The following is a 19,822-nucleotide window of genomic DNA, read 5'->3' on the forward strand; positions in this document are numbered from 1 at the left end:
GGACACAAGGAACAAACTACACATGGAGGACAAAGAAAACACCAGCTTTCTCTGTGTGCTTTATTTCTTTCATTTAAATTAGGATGCTGCAAAGAAAGGAAGACATCTCCAATCCTCAGTGCCGACTGGTCGATATATTCATTGTGTTATTATTCATTGTACTTTTGGGTAGTTTTCATATTTCTTAGAAAAAATATCCCTTAGCAAAGTAAGAAAACAAAGTCCCTTAATATGATTATATATGTATATATATATATATTTCTTCAAAAGTCAACATCCTTTTAATTTTGGTAGTATCTACATCAAAATTACTTTTTAAAATGTGGACACATGACAATTAATACAGGCTTAAGGTTCTAACTAATTAATTGAGCAAAATTTACCAGTGAGTGTGTTTGTGTGTATCAGTTCAGTTCAGTTTGGTTCAGTCGCTCAGTTGTGTCCAACTCTTTGCGACCCCATGATTTGCAGCACGCCAGGAATCCCTGTCCATCACCAACTCCCAGAAGTCACACAAACTCATGTGCATCGAGTTGGTGATGCCATCCAGCCATCTCATGCTCTGTCATCCCCTTATCCTCCTGCCCCCAATCCCTCCCAGCATCAGGATCTTTTCCAATGAGTCAACTCTTCGCATGAGATGGCCAAAGTATTGGAGCTTCAGCCTCAGCATCAGTCCTTCCAATGAACACCCAGGGCTGATCTCCTTCAGAATGGACTGGTTGGATCTCCCTGCAGTCCAAGGGACTCTCAAGCGTCTTCTCCAACACTACAGTTTAAAAGCATCAATTCTTTGGCACTCAGCTTTCTTCACAGTCCAACTCTCACATCTATACACGACCACTGGAAAAACCATAGCCTTGACTAGACGGACCTTTATTGGCAAAGTAATGTCTCTGCTTTTGAATATGCTATCTAGGTTGGTCATAACTTTCCTTCCAAGGAGTAAGCGTCTTTTAATTTCATGGCTGCAGTCACCATCTACAGTGATTTTGGAGCCCAAAAAAATAAAGCCTGACACTGTTTCCACTGTTTCCCCATCTATTTGCCATGAAGTGATGGGACCAGATGCCATTATCTTTGTTTTCTGAATGTTGAGCTTGAAGCCAACTTTTTCACTCTCCACTTTCACTTTCATCAAGCGGCTTTTGAGTTCCTCTTCACTTTCTGCCATAAGGGTGGTGTCATCTGCATATCTGAGGTTATTGATATTTCTCACAGCAATCTTGATTCCAGCTTGTGCTTCTTCCAGCCCAGTGTTTCTCACGATGTACTCTGCACATAAGTTAAATAAGCAGGGTAACAATATACAGCCTTGATGTACTCCTTTTCCTATTTGGAACCAGTCTGATGTTCCATGTCCAGTTCTAATTGTTGTTTCCTGACATGCATATACGTTTCTCAAGAGGCAGGTCAGGTGATCTTGTATTCCCATCCCTTGAAGAATTTTCCACAGTTTATTGTGATCCACACAGTCAAAGGCTTTGGCATAGTCAATATACGAATGTGTAAACATGTATCTGTATGATTGTGACTGTGCGTGAGTGCATATGTATATGTGTATATGTGTATGAATGTGTGTATATGTGTGAGAGTAGGTATATGCATGTGAAAATATGTATGTGTGTATGTATATATATATATGTGAGAGAATAAGTACACATGAGGATGTGTGTGAGAGAGTATATTTGTATGTATTTAGGTGTATACAGGCCTTCCCTGGTGGCTCAGACAGTAAAGAAACCACCTGCAAAGCAGGAGACCTGGGTTCGATCCCTGGGGAAGATCTCCTGGAGAAGGAAATGGCTACCCACTTCAGCTTCTTGCCTTGAGAATTCCGTGGACAGAGAAGCCTGGGGGCTACAGTCCCTGGGGTCGCAAAGAGTCGTACACAACTGAGCAACTAACACTGGGTTACAATCTGGGGCCTCCCGGTGGTTTAGACAGCAAAGAATCTGCCTGTAACGCAGGAGACACAGGGGACATGGATTCAATCCCTAGGTCGGTAAGATTCCCCTGGAGAAGGTAACGACAACCACTCCAGTATTCCTGCCTGAAAAATTCCACGGACAGAGAAGCCTGGCGGGCTACAGTCCTGGATCACAAAGAGTCGGACATGACTGAGTGACTACACTCTTGCTTGCTTGCTAAGTCGCTTCAGTCGTGTCTGACTCTGTGCAATCCCATAGACGGCAGCCCGCTAGGTTCCCCCGTCCCTGGAATTCTCCAGGCAAGAACACTGGAGTGGGTTGCCATTTCTTTCTCCAATGCATGAAAGTGAAAAGTAGAAGTGAAGTCGCTCAGTTGTGTCCAACTCTTTGCGACCCCACAGACTGCAGCCTACCAGGCTCTTCCGTCCATGGGATTTTCCAGGCAAGAGTACTGGAGTGGGGTGCCATTGCCTACTCTGACTACACACTAGTGCTAGGTAAATGTAAGTGTATGCATGTGTGTATATATGTGTATCTATGATAGCATTTATATTCTGTGTCTCTATGCATGTGGTGGGTATATATGTATCTGTAAGTACATGTATATAAGTATTGTGTGAATGCATGCATATGTGTGTATTTGTGTGTTGTGTGGGTATGTGTGTATGAACTGAAGCATCCACACCCAACAAATGGGATGGAATACAGATCAGGTGTACCATATATGCTTTTCTGTCTTTTCATGTAGATTTTATGCATATTAAGGTCTGAAGCTATGACTCATATTTCTTTTGGATTCACAAATAGTGAGTTCTCAACAATACTTGCAGAATTGAATTTGGCACCAGCACCCCTCAATTTCCACAGGCCAGCAAATTTTCATAGACCAAACTTCAGAGATTTTTTTTGCTTAGTACAAGACAGTTTGTAGTCAGGATAAAAAGTAGAAAATAGGACCCTAGAGATGAGTTTATTTTAGAGTTTATAGAGACACAGTTACTTCATTTTCTGCATTCCATGGCAAGTATCAGGTAACAAGAGTCTAATAATTTCATATATATATTTCATAATTTCCCCCAAATCATGAAAATTAGTTAAGAAAAGATTGAGAAGAGGTTATGCTGTGGATGACTTGCTTTATTAGCCAGAACAGAAGAGACACCATCAGATGGACCTCATCTCCACTCGGGTCCAGTGTTAACTCATTCATTTAGGTGAAGGCTGGGGTTCCCTTCATAGATTCTGGCAGCAGGAGAGGAGGTAGTGGTGGTGGCAGGGACGGAAGTGTCCTGGTTCTCTGTGGGAAAGCTGTCAACCCACAGATTCAGCTCCCAGGATAGGAGGGGGTTCCACAGGGGAGCATCATCGCCCAGGCCTGAGCAGACGTGCTCAGCAATGCATCCTCCTGACAAGGAGACACAGCCGCGGCTTTTGTTCCATGGGCCAGCAAAGGCAGCCAGAGCGGGAGAGCCATCCAAAAGCAAAGAGAGACCATTTCCTCATGCACAAAAAGAAGTTAATGTCTTATTTGTTTTTCCTCTGGAGACTGAGTCAGGCAGGAAAGCAACACCCTAAGGTCAGATCTAAGTTGAAGAGGTGAGAGCTCCATTTGGGTTCAATTCAGCAGGCTGCAAGACCCACACAGTCCAGATCAGCAATAAAGCAGAAGATCCACAGCAGCAGGGGAAAAGCCTTACTCCCAAATGGCACTTGGAGCCCAAGAACAGTCTCCTGTATTTTAACTCAGACTCCCCACCCAGCAAACCAAGCTGTGTTCTTTCTGGGTGGCTGGCTTAAAGAATTGTACATTACAGTGGAAACTCCCATTTACTTCATTTACTGCCATTTATAATATTTTCCACTATTTGGAGATAATGAATTCATCCTTTTCTTTTTCCTTTTTTTTTTTTTTTGCAGGCCACCACAAGAACCAAATGTTCCAGAATGCTTCACAAATGTGTTGCCCTTCATCTTCTATGATAGCTTTAGTGGTTTCTTTGGAAAGGCCCCAATATCAACCTAATTACCAATGCTGAGAATAAACTCAACCGTCACTTTCATTCCCTTTGAACAGCAGGAGGAAAATGCCACCTTCAAGGGTCTTTCCAGTGTACAGGCATACAGTAGACAGGTTAACTAAAGTCACTCCCAGAAAAACAACCACCCACCCCAGAGAGTTTCTCCCTAGCCGAGTCTAACTTTGTATCAAAATTTTAGACAAACTCAAGTTTACCTGAAATTTATTTCACACAAAGGACTGAAATCATGAATTTTGTCAATGAAATTACATCTCTGAGATTGCCCAGCTAAAGGACTTTTTGGATGGATGTTAAGCAAGAGTCTCAGCAGGAGGTCACAAAGAGAGAGGGAATGTTCCAGGCTTTTTTCTTGCACAGAGAGCCAGACATGTACTGCATATTGCTGCATGAGTAGGAACTCATCACTTAGAAAGCTTACTTTTTGTCAAATAACAGCCTCACAGCAATGGAGAGGAAACAAAACCACAGCAGCATCTCTTTCATTTTTACACCCTTCGGTCCACCATCAAAACTGAAGCAATAAACATACCAGCACTTCATTTCTCTTTCTTACATTCTGTCATTTTTTGCTTGGCAACAGTCACTGCCAAGGGGCCAACAGGAAAAGAAGACATACTGAACTAGGAAAAAAGATGGCATCCAGCTAAATCCATCACCAAACTCCAACCAGTAAAGGAAGTGGGTACCCAAATCAGGTGACCACAGCTCAGATACTGGGTGATACTGAAGACGTATCCTGGAGGAAGTGGCAGAGAAATCACAATTTATGCACCACTAAATGTGGCTTTATATTGTCAATTTCTACAAAGCAGAAAGGAAAAAACATCGTTTGCTCAACTTGTCAGATCTCTAAGGAAATATTTTCAGCAACCATCACCAGTTGCTACTTCCTTGCACCAAGAAGTCATCTTCTTGTGTTGCCTCCTTCTCTGTTAAGGTTTTGGACATCTATGTAGATTCCCTATGGTTGCTGTTTCACATAATGCAGAGTTCCTCAATTTATGTGGTTCAGTCCCTGATATGTCTTCTCCCATCAGTTGCTTTTCCATATAGTCAAAACAATGGTTTTTCCAGTAGTCATGTAGGGATGTGAGAACTGGACCATAAGGAAGGCTGAGTGCCAAAGAATTGATGCTTTTGAACTGCGGTGTTGAAGAAAACTCGTGAGGGTCCCTTGTTCTTATTACATAACTGCAAGGAGATCAAACAACTCAATCCTAAAGGAAATCAACTGTGAAAATTAATTGGAAGGACTGATGTTAAAGAATACAAGAATACACAGAAGAACTGTACAAAAAAGATCTTCACGACCAAGATAATCACGATGGTGTGATCACTCACTTAGAGCCAGACCTTCTGGAATGTGAAGTGAAGTGGGCCTTAGAAAGCATCACTACAAAGCTAGTGGAGGTGATGGAATTCCAGTTGAGCTATTTCAAATTCTGAAAGATGATGCTGTGAAAGTGCTGCACCCAATATGCCAGCAAATTTGGAAAACTCAGTAGTGGCCACAGGACTGGAAAAGGTCAGTTTTCATTCCAATCCCAAAGAAAGACAATGCCAAAGAATGCTCAAACTACTGCACAATTGCACTCATCTCACACACTAGTAAAGTAATGCTCAAAATTCTCCAAGCCAGGCTTCAGCAATATGTGAACCATGAACTTCCACAAGTTCAAGCTGGTTTTAGAAAAGGCAGAGGAACCAGAGATCAAATTGCCAACATCTGCTGGATCATCAAAAAAGCAAGAAAGTTCCAGAAAAACATCTATTTCTGCTTTATTGACTATGCCAAAGCCTTTGACTGTGTGGTTCACAATAAACTGTGGAAAATTCTGAAAGAGATGGGAATACCAGTCCACCTGACCTGCCTCTTGAGAAACCTATACACAGGTCAGGAAGCAACAGTTAGAACTGGACATGGAACAACAGACTGGTTCCAAATAGGAAAAGGAGTTCGTCAAGGCTGTATATTGTCACCCTGCTTATTTAACTTATATGCAGAGTATATCATGAGAAATGCTGGACTGGAAGAAGCACAAGCTGGAATCAAGATTGCTGTGAGAAATATCAATAACCTCAGATATGCAGATGACACCACCCTTATGGCAGAAAGTGAAGAGGAACTAAAAAGCCTCTTGATGAAAGTGAAAGAGGAGAGTGAAAAAGTTGGCTTCAAGCTCAACATTCAGAAAACAAAGATCATGGCATCTGGTCCCATCACTTCATGGGAAAGAGATGGGGAAACAGTGACAGACTTTATTTTTGGGGCTCCAAAATCACTGTAGATGGTGACTGCAGCCATGAAATTAAAAGACGCTTACTCCTTGGAAGAAAAGTTATGACCAACCTAGACAGCATATTCAAAAGCAGAGACATTACTTTGCCAACAAAGGTATGTCTAGTCAAGGCTATGGTTTTTCCAGTGGTCATGTATGGATGTGAGAGTTGGACTGTGAATTAAGCTGAGCGCCGAAGAATCGATGCTTTTGAACTGTAGTGTTGGAGAAGACTCTTGAGAGTCCCTTGGACTGCAAGGAGATCCAACCAGTCCATTGTGAAGGAGATCAGCCCTGGGATTTCTTTGCAAGGAATGATGCTAAAGCTGAAACTCCAGTACTTTGGCCACCTCATTCGAAGAGCTGACTCATTGGAAAAGACTCTGATTCTGGGAGGGATTGGGGGCAGGAGGAGAAGGGGATGACAGAGGATGAGATGGCTGGATGGCATCACTGACTCGATGGACGTGAGTCTGAGTGAACTCCAGGAGTTGGTGATGAACAGGGAGGCCTGGCGTGCTGTGATTCATGGGGTCGCAAAGAGTACGACACAACTGAGTGACTGAACTGAACTGAACTGATGCTAAAGATGAAGCTCCAATACTTTGGCCACCTGACGTGAAGAGCCAATTCATTGGAAAAGACCATGATGCTGGGAAAGATTCAAGGCAGGAGGAGAAGGGGACGACAGAGGACAACTTGTTTGGATGGCATCACCGACTCAAAGAACATGAGTCTGAACAAGCTCTGGGAGATGGTGAAGGACAGGGAAGCCTGGTGTGTCCATGGGGTCACAGAGAGTTGTACATGACTGAGCCACTGAATAACAACAATCTACTACTCTTAAATTTTCTGTACCTTTATATTGAAAATGTATCCTTCATCTAAGTAAAACATGCTGCTGCTAAGTCGCTTCAGTCGTGTACGATTCTGTGAGACCCCATAGAAGGCAGCCCACCAGGCTCCCCCATCCATGGGATTCTCCAGGCAAGAATACTGGAGTGGGTTTCCATTTCCCTCTCCAATGCATGAAAGTGAAAAGTGAAATGAAGTTGCTCAGTCATGTCTGACTCTTAGCGACCCCATGGACTGCAGCCTACCAGGCTCTTCCATCCATGGGATTTTCCAGGCAAGAGTACTGGAGTGGGGTGCCATTGCCTTCTCTGAAGTAAAACATAGGTGAATTTTATTTTTCACCCAGTTGGACAATCTCTGCCTCTTAATCTGAGTGTTTAGTCCACTAACATTTAATGCAATTATTGACGTTGCTGGAGTTAACTCTACACTCTCATGATTTGTTTTCTGCTTGTTCCACTTTTTTGTTGTTGTTCGTTTGATTCTACTTTCCTGTCTTCATTTGAATTGATCAATTATCTTTTAGTATTATTTTTATCTACTCTAATATCTTTTAAGCTATGCCTCTTTGGTTATTTTTATTAGTGGTTATTCTAAAGATCATAATATGCATTCTCAACACAATTACCGTGAATTAATGGTGGCTCAGCTGGTAAAGATCCTGCCTGCCTAATGCAGGAGATGCAAGAGATGTAGGTTCAATCCCTGAGTGGGAAAGATCTCCTGGAGAAGGGCATGGCAACCCCACTCCGATATTCTTGCCTAGAGAATTCCACAGACAGAGTGGCCTGGAGGACTACAGTCCATGGGGTCACAAAGAGTGGACACGACTGAGGGACTAACACAATAATAGTAGATCCTGTCACATTTTAAATATAGCAATGTGTACATCTTGGTACCAAACTCCTTAACTCTCTTCCCCCTGTTCCTCCCCCTGGCAACCATAGCTTTTTCTCTAAATCTGTGAGTCTGTTTTGTTTTGTAACTAAGTTTATTTGTATTATTTCTTTTTAGATTTTATATATAAGGAATGTCAAAAGATATTTCTCCTGTTCTGACTTACTTCACTCAGCATGACACTCTCTAGGTCCATCCATGTTGCTGCAGACGGCATTATCTCATTCTTTTTAATGGCTGAGTAGTATTCCACTGTATATATGTACCATACCTTTGTCCATTCCTCTGGTGATGGACATTTAAGAGGCTTCCGTGTCTTGGCTATTGTAAACCCATCTTCATATTGTTGTTATTATATATGTTGTAAGCCCCAAAATACATTGCTTATTTTGCTTGAAATAGACAATTGTATTTTTATGGTCAATTATCATTTTAAAAAATAGAAAAAATAAGTTGAATGTTTACCCACATACTTATTGTTTTTGGAGTTCTTCATTTCTTCCTGCAGAATATTGGACTTCTGCTTCCATTTGGACCTTTTGAACTTTTCTTCCTTGAAAACAAGCCTAAAGTTAGGCATGATAGAAAGCTAATGCAAACTGATGCCTAGGCGAAAAACTAGCTCCAGTAATGACAAGCAGGGATGTGCAACAGCCTTCCTATGATCGTTAACACACATACTACACAAGTGATCTGCAACAGAAATTTTTAGGGCCTATTTTTACTGCAGGAAAGAAAACCAAAGGGTGTTGGATTAAGCCACGGAAGTCCTTCAAGGTAGAAATAATCTTTTCTGAAAGTTAGAACTAGGATCAAAAAGTTTAAGAGATTTGAAAGCTGATTTACACTCAAGATAAAAAAACTAAGATTAGTCAACATGAAACAAAATGTGTTGAAAACCACTGATTCTCCATGACAGGGTTACTCAGGCTGCAGGGGTGAGAGTCAGCACAGCACAGAAGTTCAAAGTAGGGACTATGGTGTTTCTCTCCCGGAGACTGACTCCTGTCTCACTTCTTACTGGCAAGGTGAACTTGAGAAAGTTAATTAACTTCTCTGGGCTTACTTTCCTATCTGTAAAATGGTCATGATGATAATAATAATGACCTCAGAAGGTTGTTGTGGAGGGAGCATCTAAGAAGCAATTGGAACACTACAAGGCACACATGTCCAGTATTCAATAAACATTAGCTATTATTATTATTACTACTACCAGGTGATTCTTCATGCTGTTTCTAGTTCTAAGATTTTGTTTTGCTCTGAGTCTTCTCTTTTTCATTATGCTTGGGATTCAAAGCAAAGATAAGGCAATTGTTTCTGTATCACACTTTCCTTTCACTCAACCTCAGTATTCACTTATGAAACTAATTTTTGCCTAAATTCCTAATTTGAAACACTGAAAGAACTTATTTCTTTTACTGAAATAATCTACTAAGACAAGAACTATGGCCCAAATATATCATATAACATCACCAAATCAATGAAAAACAAAATGCCATAGATAAAAATCAGAATCCTTGATCTGTGCTCTTGAAAAGTGGTCAGCCATGAAAGAAATAAGACTTGATCACTATGTGATTAGACAGTGAGAAACAAGAGAACTAACTTATGCTGCTGACCTATATCATTCACTAATTACTCAAAGGAACACTAAGGTTCTGAATCATCTTCATAATATGATCCAGTAACCTCATTTTACAGGCATCATAACTAATATTTGAAGAAGTTTAAGTCACTCATCCAACTTCACACAGATGCATCTCCTGCAGCCATAACCTTTCCACCACAGCAAATGCTACATCGTGTTCATGGGCTGTAGGACAGCAGAGATACTTAGAATATGTCAGGACCTGGAGAACTAGATAGAAGTTTGCATAGACTAAGTTAATGAGAATAGAACACATGGAGGTCAGGAACACAGGAGTTGAGGAGAGGAATCAGGAATAGGCCAGTCTAGATGTGGCTTTCCCCCAAAATAGACACGAAGTCAAGGACTGATTTCAAGTGGTTGATTTAGAAAGCAGAGGTATACCAACAAGAGCGTGGGGAAGCCAAACAGGGGAGGAAGGCAGCCAATAAAGTTTGTATTCTAAGAAAATCTCTACTGTGGGCATCTGGAACTTAAACCTACTAGGGAACCCCTGGAGCCTGGATACAGCCACAGACCACAGAGTTATCCCATCCGAGAGGGTAAGGGAAATGGAGCATTTATATAGATTCATTCTACTTCTTCTGTGCCTCAGTGACTGACAACTACTCCTAGTGGTGTTCATTCCATGGTACTCCAACCTGCCATGTGAATAAACAGAGTGGCCTTTGATGGCAGGAGCATGTTCTTAAATGAAATAAAAGCAGTGCTGGTCACTAAAAGCTAGGCCAGCATATGTTGAAATGGTAAAGGCCAAAGTCAGGAATTCAGCTTGATAAATATCAAATATGATGGTAGGTTTATGGCTCAAAATTTTATAAGCAACTAAATGTCAGACTTTATTTTTTTGGGCTCCAAAATCACTGCAGATGGTGACTGCAGCCATGAAATTAAAAGATGTTTACTCCTTGGAAGGAAACTTATGACCAACCTAGATAGCATATTCAAAAGCAGAGACATTACTTTGCCAACAAAGGTCCATCTAGTCAAGGCTATGATTTTTCCAGTGGTCATGTATGGATGTGAGAGTTGGACTGTGAAGAAAGCTGAGTGCCGAAGAATTGATGCTTTTGAACTGTGGTGTTGGAGAAGACTGTTGAGAGTCCCTTGAACTGCAAGGAGATCCAACCAGTCCATTCTGAAGGAGATCAGCCCTGGGTGTTCTTTGGGAGGAATGATACTAAAGCTGAAACTCCAGTACTTTGGCAACCTTGTGCGAAGAGTTGACTCATTAGAAAAGACTCTGATGCTGGGAGGGATTGGGGGCAGGAGGAGAAGGGGACGACAGAGGATGAGATGGCTGGATGGCATCACCGACTCAATGGATGTGAGTTTGAGTGAACTCCAGGAGTTTGTGATGGACAGGGAGGCCTGGCGTGCTGCGATTCATGGGGTTGCAAAGTGTCGGACACGACTGAGTGACTGAACTGAACTGAAGGCTAAGAAACCAGAAATCATTGACTTGGCTTTATAGAAACAATACATATTTTCTAGGTCAGCACCTTAATTTTGTATTGAAGAAGAAAATGACCCTTGGATGCTCAGGGCACTAACAGCAAATTATATTCTAATTTCACCCTCTTGAATGCTAATATTCTCACCTATTGTACCATGTGGTTAGTGGTTATGTACTTTATTCCAAAACAGGTCTGATCTAGGCAACTGTCTCTTTTAAAATCTAGGGAATGTGAAAAACTCAATTTAAGCAAGGAGATGGGGTTTGAGCTTACACATTCATATAAGGAATAAGTGGCAAAAGAGAAAATAGAGAAATTAATAAGTCACCATAGGAACTCTTATACACTGTTGCTAGGAATCTAAGATGGTGCAGCCACTTTGGAAAACAATTTGACTATTTCATAAGGTTGGTCTGGGCTTCAATATTCCAATGAGGAGTTGGAATACTAAAACATACTCTTAATATACAATCCAGCAATTCTACTCCCTAAGTATTTATCCAAGAGAAAAGAATACTTACAGTCACACCAGAACGTATATGCCAATATTTATAACAGCTTTTTCATAACTATCAAAAACCAGAAACAAACTGTCAAATGTTCCTCAACCATAGAATGAATAAACAAAGTGCCAGATATTCACACAATGGAATCCTACTAAGAAACAGAAAGGAAGGAACTAGGATATGCATAACAATGTAGGCGAGACTTAAATGCATCATGCTAAGTAAAAGAAGCCAGACTCAAAAGGCCACATGATATGATTCCATTTACATGACATTCTAGAAAAGACTGGATGTGTGGGGCAGCACAAGGAAATTTTACTGCTGATGGAAGTATTTTGATTGCATTGGTAGTCACATGACTGTGTGCTGTGCTGTGCTTAGTCGCTCAGTTGTGTCCAACTCTTTGTGGCCCCATGGACTTGCAGCCCACCAGGTTCCTCTGTCCATGGGGATTCGCCACACAAGAATACAGGAGTGGATTGCCACGCCCTCCTCAGATCTTCCCAACCCAGGCATCGAACTCAGGTCTCCTGCATTGTAGGTGGATTCTTTACTGACTGAGCCACCAGGGAAGCCACGAGGGAAGGTACATGACTGTGTACATTTGTCAAATTCATAGAATTATGCACCAGAAAGACAGAATTTTGCTGCATGCATTTTTTAAGTAAATGAAATTTTTAAAAGGTAATGGTAGATTCTAACAGCAGCACAGAACCTCAGTCAGAGTTGAAAACCAAACCCAGAGTACCGGGACTGAAAATTCCACCCTCCTGTGCCTCAGCCATTGGCAGCAGCATTCTGGGCCCTCAGAAACTGAGACAGTCCATGATTAAAGCAAAAATATGTGCAGACTAACAGATTCTTTGAACCTCCATGAGACTACACCTCCAACTCTATGACAGAGCCAAATCATGTGGATTGATTGCAGTCCAGTACCACAAAAATGACAATCATTCAATGAGATAAATAACAAAATTTTTAAAAGCAAAATATCAGATTTTTAAAGGATAGAAATATAATATCCAGCCTGGAGATTAGGAGTCACATGGACAGTAGAACTGTCTTTGACTGTACATGAAGCATCTGAGCAGGGGAAGAAATGCAGACTATGGAACTGCACAAAAGTGTGTATGAACTCCTTGGCTCCTCACATGACTATGGCAGATCAGACTTGGAGTCTCAATGTTTTACCCCACCCTGTACCATGTTTTTTGCTATGTAACTTCATGGTTAGCCTTTAATTTCGGGCTTAGTGAGGAGACATGCTTTGGCCAAGGGAACTATGGAAGTAACTACATATAGTTCTGAACACTCACCTAAAGAGGTCATGTGCTGTTGCCTCTTCATGAAGAGAGATTTCTTGTTCCCCTAGATGAATTCACATGACACTGGCCATTGCAGCTAGGTTCCTGACCTATGAGCAAAAATACATGAACCCTGTTTTAAGTCATCGAGTTTTGCACACAGTTTGTTATGCAGCATTACTATAGCAATAGCTAACTGAGACAAGGATCTGGTGAGTTTGTATCCCATGTATCCTTTTATTCATTCAAAACAAATATGTACTGAATACATGCAATGTGCTAAGGATGACAACAGGTGCTGAACACCTTGCGAAGAGTTCAATCGTCCCTTCTGACTATAACCTAAAGCTCACTGCTACATGGGTCCAAATGTAGTCATTTACGCAAAGATTTGGCCAGCTCTAAAACTCCCCCTGCTTATACAGGAAGTTCAGTACACAAGCTGATTCTTATCAGACTCTAAACTGATTTGGACTGTATCCTCTGCTATCTCTCACTCCATACTCACCACCCTTTGCCCCCACCCCCACCTTCCATGTCTCTAACTAGGCTTTACGAAGCTATGCTTAATTGTAGGGATTCTATAACACTGTAGATACTAAAGGAGTCAGTTGTTCTGAGCACTAGACACATGTGGCCCTTTATCTAAACTTCAGTTCCTTAGCACATTAGCCTCATTTCAAATGCTGAATTGCCCCATGGGACCAGAGAATACTATTGGACAGAACATACCTAAAACATTTTTATCATCACAAAAAGTTCTGTTGGACAGTCAGCTAGAGTTCTAGTTTGAAAACATCACCCATTTTCTTCCAAAGGCTCACACCGCTATCAGAAAGTCATGTGCCAGCCTCGGTTCTAAACCCAGGATGAACATAAATGTGACTTTATTGTAGACTCGGCACCACTATGCTGTCTCCTATAACTGAAAGAAATTCTCATGGGGATCTCAGAGTCCCTCCCTGAATCTTGGATTCTGTCGTAACCCTTCCCTTGCCAAGTCCATTTCAAGTTATTTTCCTCCTATAGGAAATTTCTAGAATCAGTACACATAGTAAACTAGAGAAAGAGATGCCACCCGGCTTCTCCTGCCTGATGTATCCATACCTCAGATCCAGCTAGGCAGGACTGCTCTCACTTGGAACTGAAATGGAAACTATAATATTCAGGTGCTAAAGTGAAGAATAAATACAGTGTATATATAACATCCAGTGTAGGGAGCATAGTAGATATCAAGAAATAATGCTTGGACTTCCCCAGTGGTCCAGTGGTTAAGCATCTGTCCACCAAAGCAGGGGACATGGGTTCAATCCTTGGTCCAGAAAGGTCCCATGCTGTGGGACCACTAAGCCCATAGGCCACAACTACTGAACCTGAGCTCCAGAGCCTGTGAGCTGCAAATTCTGAAGTCAGAGAACCTAGAGCCCGAGTTCCACAGCAAGAGAAGCCCCCACTCACTGCAACAAGAGAAAGCCTGAACGCAGCAGTGAAGACCCAGCACACTGAAAATTGAATTAATTAATTTTTTAAAGAAAGAAAGAATGCTTTTCCCTCTAGTCATTTCAACTGTATTGGAATTAGGCATAATTTCCTGATGCTAGAGACTGGCTGATTCCATTACAGCTTCTAACTAATACTCACCCAGATAAGTTCACAGGTGGCTAGAAATGTTAGCACAATCAAAACACTCAACTAGGACCCATAACCTCCCTTCGTCTGCACCAAGATCTTGTCCTTTTTGCCACTAGACAAGTAAAAGGAAGAGAGATTCCTGACTGGAAGGTTGTGATTTCAACTGGATGGCCACTAAATGATCTCAGATGGCTCTGAGAATCCCCATTCCTTCCCTTGGCTCCCAGGGAGCTGCTCTCAGGAACATAACAGCAAGGCTATGAAAAAAAACTCAACATCTTAACTGCCTCTATACTATCTTTCATCCTTAAACTTTGAGATTTGTTTTAAAAAATGTAAAATAGGAGGAGGCTTAATTGGGAAGAATAAAGTCTGCCCTGAAGGAAGAACAGTTAACCAAGAACAAAGCTACAGGAGGGTTTCTGCTGTGTTTTCTTCTAAGCTCATCGGAATTTTTGGTCTTGGACAGACAGATCAGCACAGCACATTGCTCCCAAGTTTCCAACCCCAAAATATTTTTCTTAATTTTAAATCTTTGAAGAAGAAATGCTACATTTGCTTCATGAGTTTTTACTATTGAGTATGATGGAAACAGAATGCTAGCCCCTGCCTCTTATGGCCCCAAAAGAAGTTGGGCCAATGGAAAAAGCTGAGATTTTGCTTTTTTTTTCTACCCATCTATTGAGACTTTCAAAGTATATCACTCAGAAAATATCCTCATTTGAAAAGAACTTTACTCCTAGTACTTATGGCTTTGATGACTAGATTTGAAGGGGAAAAAAAAAAACACTTATAATTCTAAAGTAAGTAAACCCTCACTCCTTCCAAGATTCCAGAACCTAAATACCCTCAGACACAACTTCCTCTTAGAAGAACTAGAAGAATAAATTTAAATTTGTCATTCTCTGAGAAATGCTGATCACCAGACCAAATTCTTTTCAATGGGCCTTTCAAACTCCAATATATCTCATTATTATGCATAAAAACAATTTCCAAGCCAATAGAATTAAACTCTTGTTTACTCCATTGTATTCTAATTTTACATTTTCTACATTTTAGTTTATACATGTGGCATGTTCCTTTTCTTTCTTTTCACTCCTTATACCTTGTCTTTCATTTGCTCCCCTCTTTTTGGGATACATGAAATCCCTTGGTCTTTCCTGTCTCAGTAAATAGCTAAACCATCTGCCCAAAGGCTCAAGTCATAAATACAGGACCCATCTTTGATTTCTCCTTTCCTCTCATGGCCAGCATCCAATCTGTCAACATGGCCTGCTGAGTTGCCTCCAAAACATTTCCTGAATCCATTTCATCTCTTTCTGAATGTGTTTACATCTGTTTCTTCTGTTCCACCACCTGGTTCCAAGACAACATTATCTTTAAAATGACCTACTTAATTGGTCACTCTACTTCCACTTTTGTTCTTCTACCATCCATTCTTCAAAAGCAGTTGGAATGATCTTTTTAAGTATATATAAATTAATTTCACTCCCCTGTATAAACTCACCACTGGCTTCTCTTGAGACTTATAATGAAATCTAAATTTCTTTTTTTTTAATTTAATTTTATTTTTAAACTTTACATAATTGTATTAGTTTTGCCAAATATCAAAATGAATCCGCCACAGGTATACATGTGTTCCCCATCCTGAACCCTCCTCCCTCCTCCCTCCCCATACCATCCCTCTGGGTCGTCCCAGTGCTCTAGCCCCAAGCATCCAGTATCGTGCATCGAACCTGGACTGGCATCTCATTTCATACATGATATTTTACATGTTTCAATGCCATTCTCCCAAATCTTCCCACCCTCTCCCTCTCCCACAGAGTCCATAAAACTGTTCTATACATCAGTGTCTCTTTTGCTGTCTCGTACACAGGGTTATTGCTACCATCTTTCTAAATTCCATATATATGCATTAGTATACTGTATTGGTGTTTTTCTTTCTGGCTTACTTCACTCTGTATAATAGGCTCCAGTTTCATCCACCTCATTAGAACTGATTCAAATGTATTCTTTTTAATGGCTGAGTAATACTCCATTGTGTATATGTACCATAGATTTCTTATCCATTCATCTGCTGATGGACATCTAGGTTGCTTCCATGTCCTGGCTATTATAAACAGTGCTGCGATGAACATTGGGGTACACGTGTCTCTTTCCCTTCTGGTTTCCTCAGTGTGTATGCCCAGCAGTGGGATTGCTGGATCATAAGGCAGTTCTATTTCCAGTTTTTTAAGGAATCTCCACACTGTTCTCCATAGTGGTTGTACTAGTTTGCATTCCCACCAACAGTGTAAGAGGGTTCCCTTTTCTCCACACCCTCTCCAGCATTTATTGCTTATAGACTTTTGGATCACAGCTATTCTGAGTGGCGTGAAATGGTACCTCATAGTGGTTTTGATTTGCATTTCTCTGATAATGAGTGATGTTGAGCATCTTTTCATGTGTTTGTTAGCCATCTGTATGTCTTCTTAGAACAGTTTACCGAGGTTTTGAAGAGTCTAGCCTGTACCCACCTTCCCACCTTTATTTCTGGACTCCTTTCCTGTCACTGTCTCTGGTGTTCTACATGCCAGTACCGGCTTCTTGTATGCAAGCTGAATTTCCCAGCTTTCTTCTTGCCTCAGCACATTTGCACTAGCGGTTCTCTCTGCCTGAAACCATCTTCTCCTACCACCCTGAACAATCAACTCATTATTGCCCTTCAAGTCAGTATCAGACCACACAGTCTAATGTACCTCTCCAGTCCTTCTGGATTCCAACCCTGCAACATATAGTTTGTGTAGTACTTATCACAAGCTAATATTTGCTAGATATATTTCTTAGCTATCCTCTGCTCCTCCACAGGACTGGAAAAGGTCACTTTTCATTCCAATCCCAAAGAAAGGCAATGCCAAAGAATGCTCAAACTACCGCACAATTGCACTCATCTCCCACGCTAGTAAAGTAATGCTTAAAATTCTCCAAGCCAGGCTTCAGCAAAACGTGAACCTTGAACTTCCAGTTGTTCAAGCTGATTTTAGAAAAGGCAGAGGAACCAGAGATCAAATTGGTAACATCCACTGGATCACCAAAAAAAACAAGAGAGTTCCAGGAAAACATCTATTTGTGCTTTATTGACTATGCCAAAGCCTTTGACTGTGTGGATCACAACAAACTGTGGAAAATTCTGAAAGAGATGGGAATACCAGACCACCTGACTTGCCTCTTGAGAAATCTGTATACAGGTCAGGAAGCAACAATTATAACTGTACATGGACTGGTTCCAAACAGGAAAAGGAGTATGTCAAGGCTGTATACTGTCACCCTGCTTATTTAACTTATATGCAGAATACATCATGAGAAGCGCTGGGCTGGAGGAAGCACAAGCTGGAATCAAGATTGTCGGGAGAAATATCAATAACCTCAGATATGCAGATATCTGAAGAGCCCCTTAATGAAAGTAAAAGAGGAGAGTGAAACAGTTGGCTTAAAATTCAACATTCAGAAAACTAAGATCATGGCATCTGGTCCCATCACTTCATGGCAAATAGATGGGGAAGCAGTGGAAACTGTGACAGACTTTATTTTCTTGGACTCAAAAATAACTGCAGATGGTGATTGCAGCCATAAATTAAAAGATGCTTGCTTCTTGAAAGAAAAGTTACGACCAACCTAGATAGCATATTAAAAAGCAGAGACATTACTTTGCCAACAAAGGTTCATCTAGTCAAGGCTATGTTTTTTCCAGTAGTCATGTATGAATGTGAGAGTTGGACTATAAAGAAAGCTGAGTGCCAAAGAATTGATGCTTTTGAACTGTGGTGTTGGAGAAGACTCTTAAGAGTCCTTTGGACTGCAAGGAGATCCAACCAGTCTATCCTAAAGGAGATCAGTCCTGGGTGTTCATTGGAAGGACTGATGTTGAAGCTGAAACTCCAATACCTTGGCCACCTGATGCAAAGAACTGACTCATTTGAAAAGACCCTGATGCTGGGAAAGATTGAAGGCAGGAGGAGAAGGGGACGACAGAGGATGAGATGGTTGGATGGCATCACCAACTCAATGGACATGAGTTTGGTTAAACTCCAGAGCTGGTGATGGACATGGAGGCCTGGCCTGCTGTGGTCCATGGGGTCGCAAAGATGACTGAGCAACTGAACTGAACTAAACCACAGTAGAATGATAGCCCCCATAGAGCAGAGATCTTATATCTTATTACAACTGTACACGGCAGGTGCTGAAGGAAATATTTGTGAATAAAAAAGTGAATAACCATCTACAATAGTTTCTTCTTCTAATCTGAAGGCTATTTGAGAAAATATCTTTCAACCTCAACCAAAGAAATGAAGTAACTTTCCTTAAACTAAAAAGGAAGAGAAATGACATTTTCATTGATTTTGTGTGTTCTTTGTCCCTGGCACTGTGCTTAACCTTCTGAATGGATTATATCATTTAATCTTTATGATACTCTCTTTGGGTGGGCATTAGCATCTATATTTTAAAATGATAAAGCTGAGGGTGACCATAGGAGGAGATTGCTACCCTGTCCAGATTCCATTTAGATAAATAAGGGCTGTTGATGCTCAGAGCTAGCTGCCTTCTTCTCTTGAAAACTGCCTTCTTATGACAGAAACACCTGATGGGGAGGCTGCTTCCACTCCATGGAAGCCCCCAGGACAAAAACTGACTGACACAAGGGTACAAAAGGTGATCCCCTTGGGACCAAGTCTCTGGTACAATTTACACGTCAGAGCTCCCCATGGGATCAGGCTAGATTCCAGTTAAGTTGGATTCTACACTCAGTATCTTCCTCTTCCCTTCCCTGCTTCCTCACTCTATTTCAGAGTTCTCTTGGGAGTCCTTCCTCAATAAATCATTTGTACAAAAATCTCCATCTGAGTTTCTGATTCTAAGTAATATGACCTAAGACACTTAGCAAGGAAAAACCGTGGACCTAAGATCAGAGAGTTAATAAGTGGTACAGTCAGAACCCACCCACTGGATGGCATGACCCCGGTGCCCCACCCCCACCCTGCACTGACTCCTTTGCAAGTTCATCTTTGCACCTCCAGGGAAGACTCTCATTGATCTTTCTGGCATGAGAGCTTCTGAAATATGCCCAAAGGCAAAAATATTTTTTTTTAAACGTGGAACAGGGGTTAGTGGTCCTTCTATTCACCATGATTCATATCACTGACAAGCAAAAGAGGAAAAAACAGGCATAAAAGGAAAGAGACAATATAGTTAAAGACTGACTCTGTTCCCTTCTTATAAACAAGGATCCAACTGCCT

At 41.2% G+C, this 19,822-nt stretch overlaps 1 long non-coding RNA gene across 2 annotated transcripts in view; it reads right to left on the reverse strand.

Moving 5' to 3' along the window:
- The window catches only part of LOC147361285 (uncharacterized), a 162,307-nt gene that overhangs the window by 86,338 nt on the left and 56,147 nt on the right, over nt 1–19,822 (reverse strand). For both annotated transcript variants that reach the window (XR_015140013.1, XR_015140014.1), the window contains exon 2: nt 12,929–13,026. This is a non-coding gene — a long non-coding RNA (uncharacterized LOC147361285). The remainder of the gene's footprint in view (nt 1–12,928; nt 13,027–19,822) is intronic.

Source organism: Bos grunniens, chromosome 13 (assembly GCF_055505025.1).
Source record: "Bos grunniens cultivar Pamir isolate PY7600 chromosome 13, Bosgru_T2T1.0, whole genome shotgun sequence".
Taxonomy (NCBI): domain Eukaryota; kingdom Metazoa; phylum Chordata; class Mammalia; order Artiodactyla; family Bovidae; genus Bos; species Bos grunniens.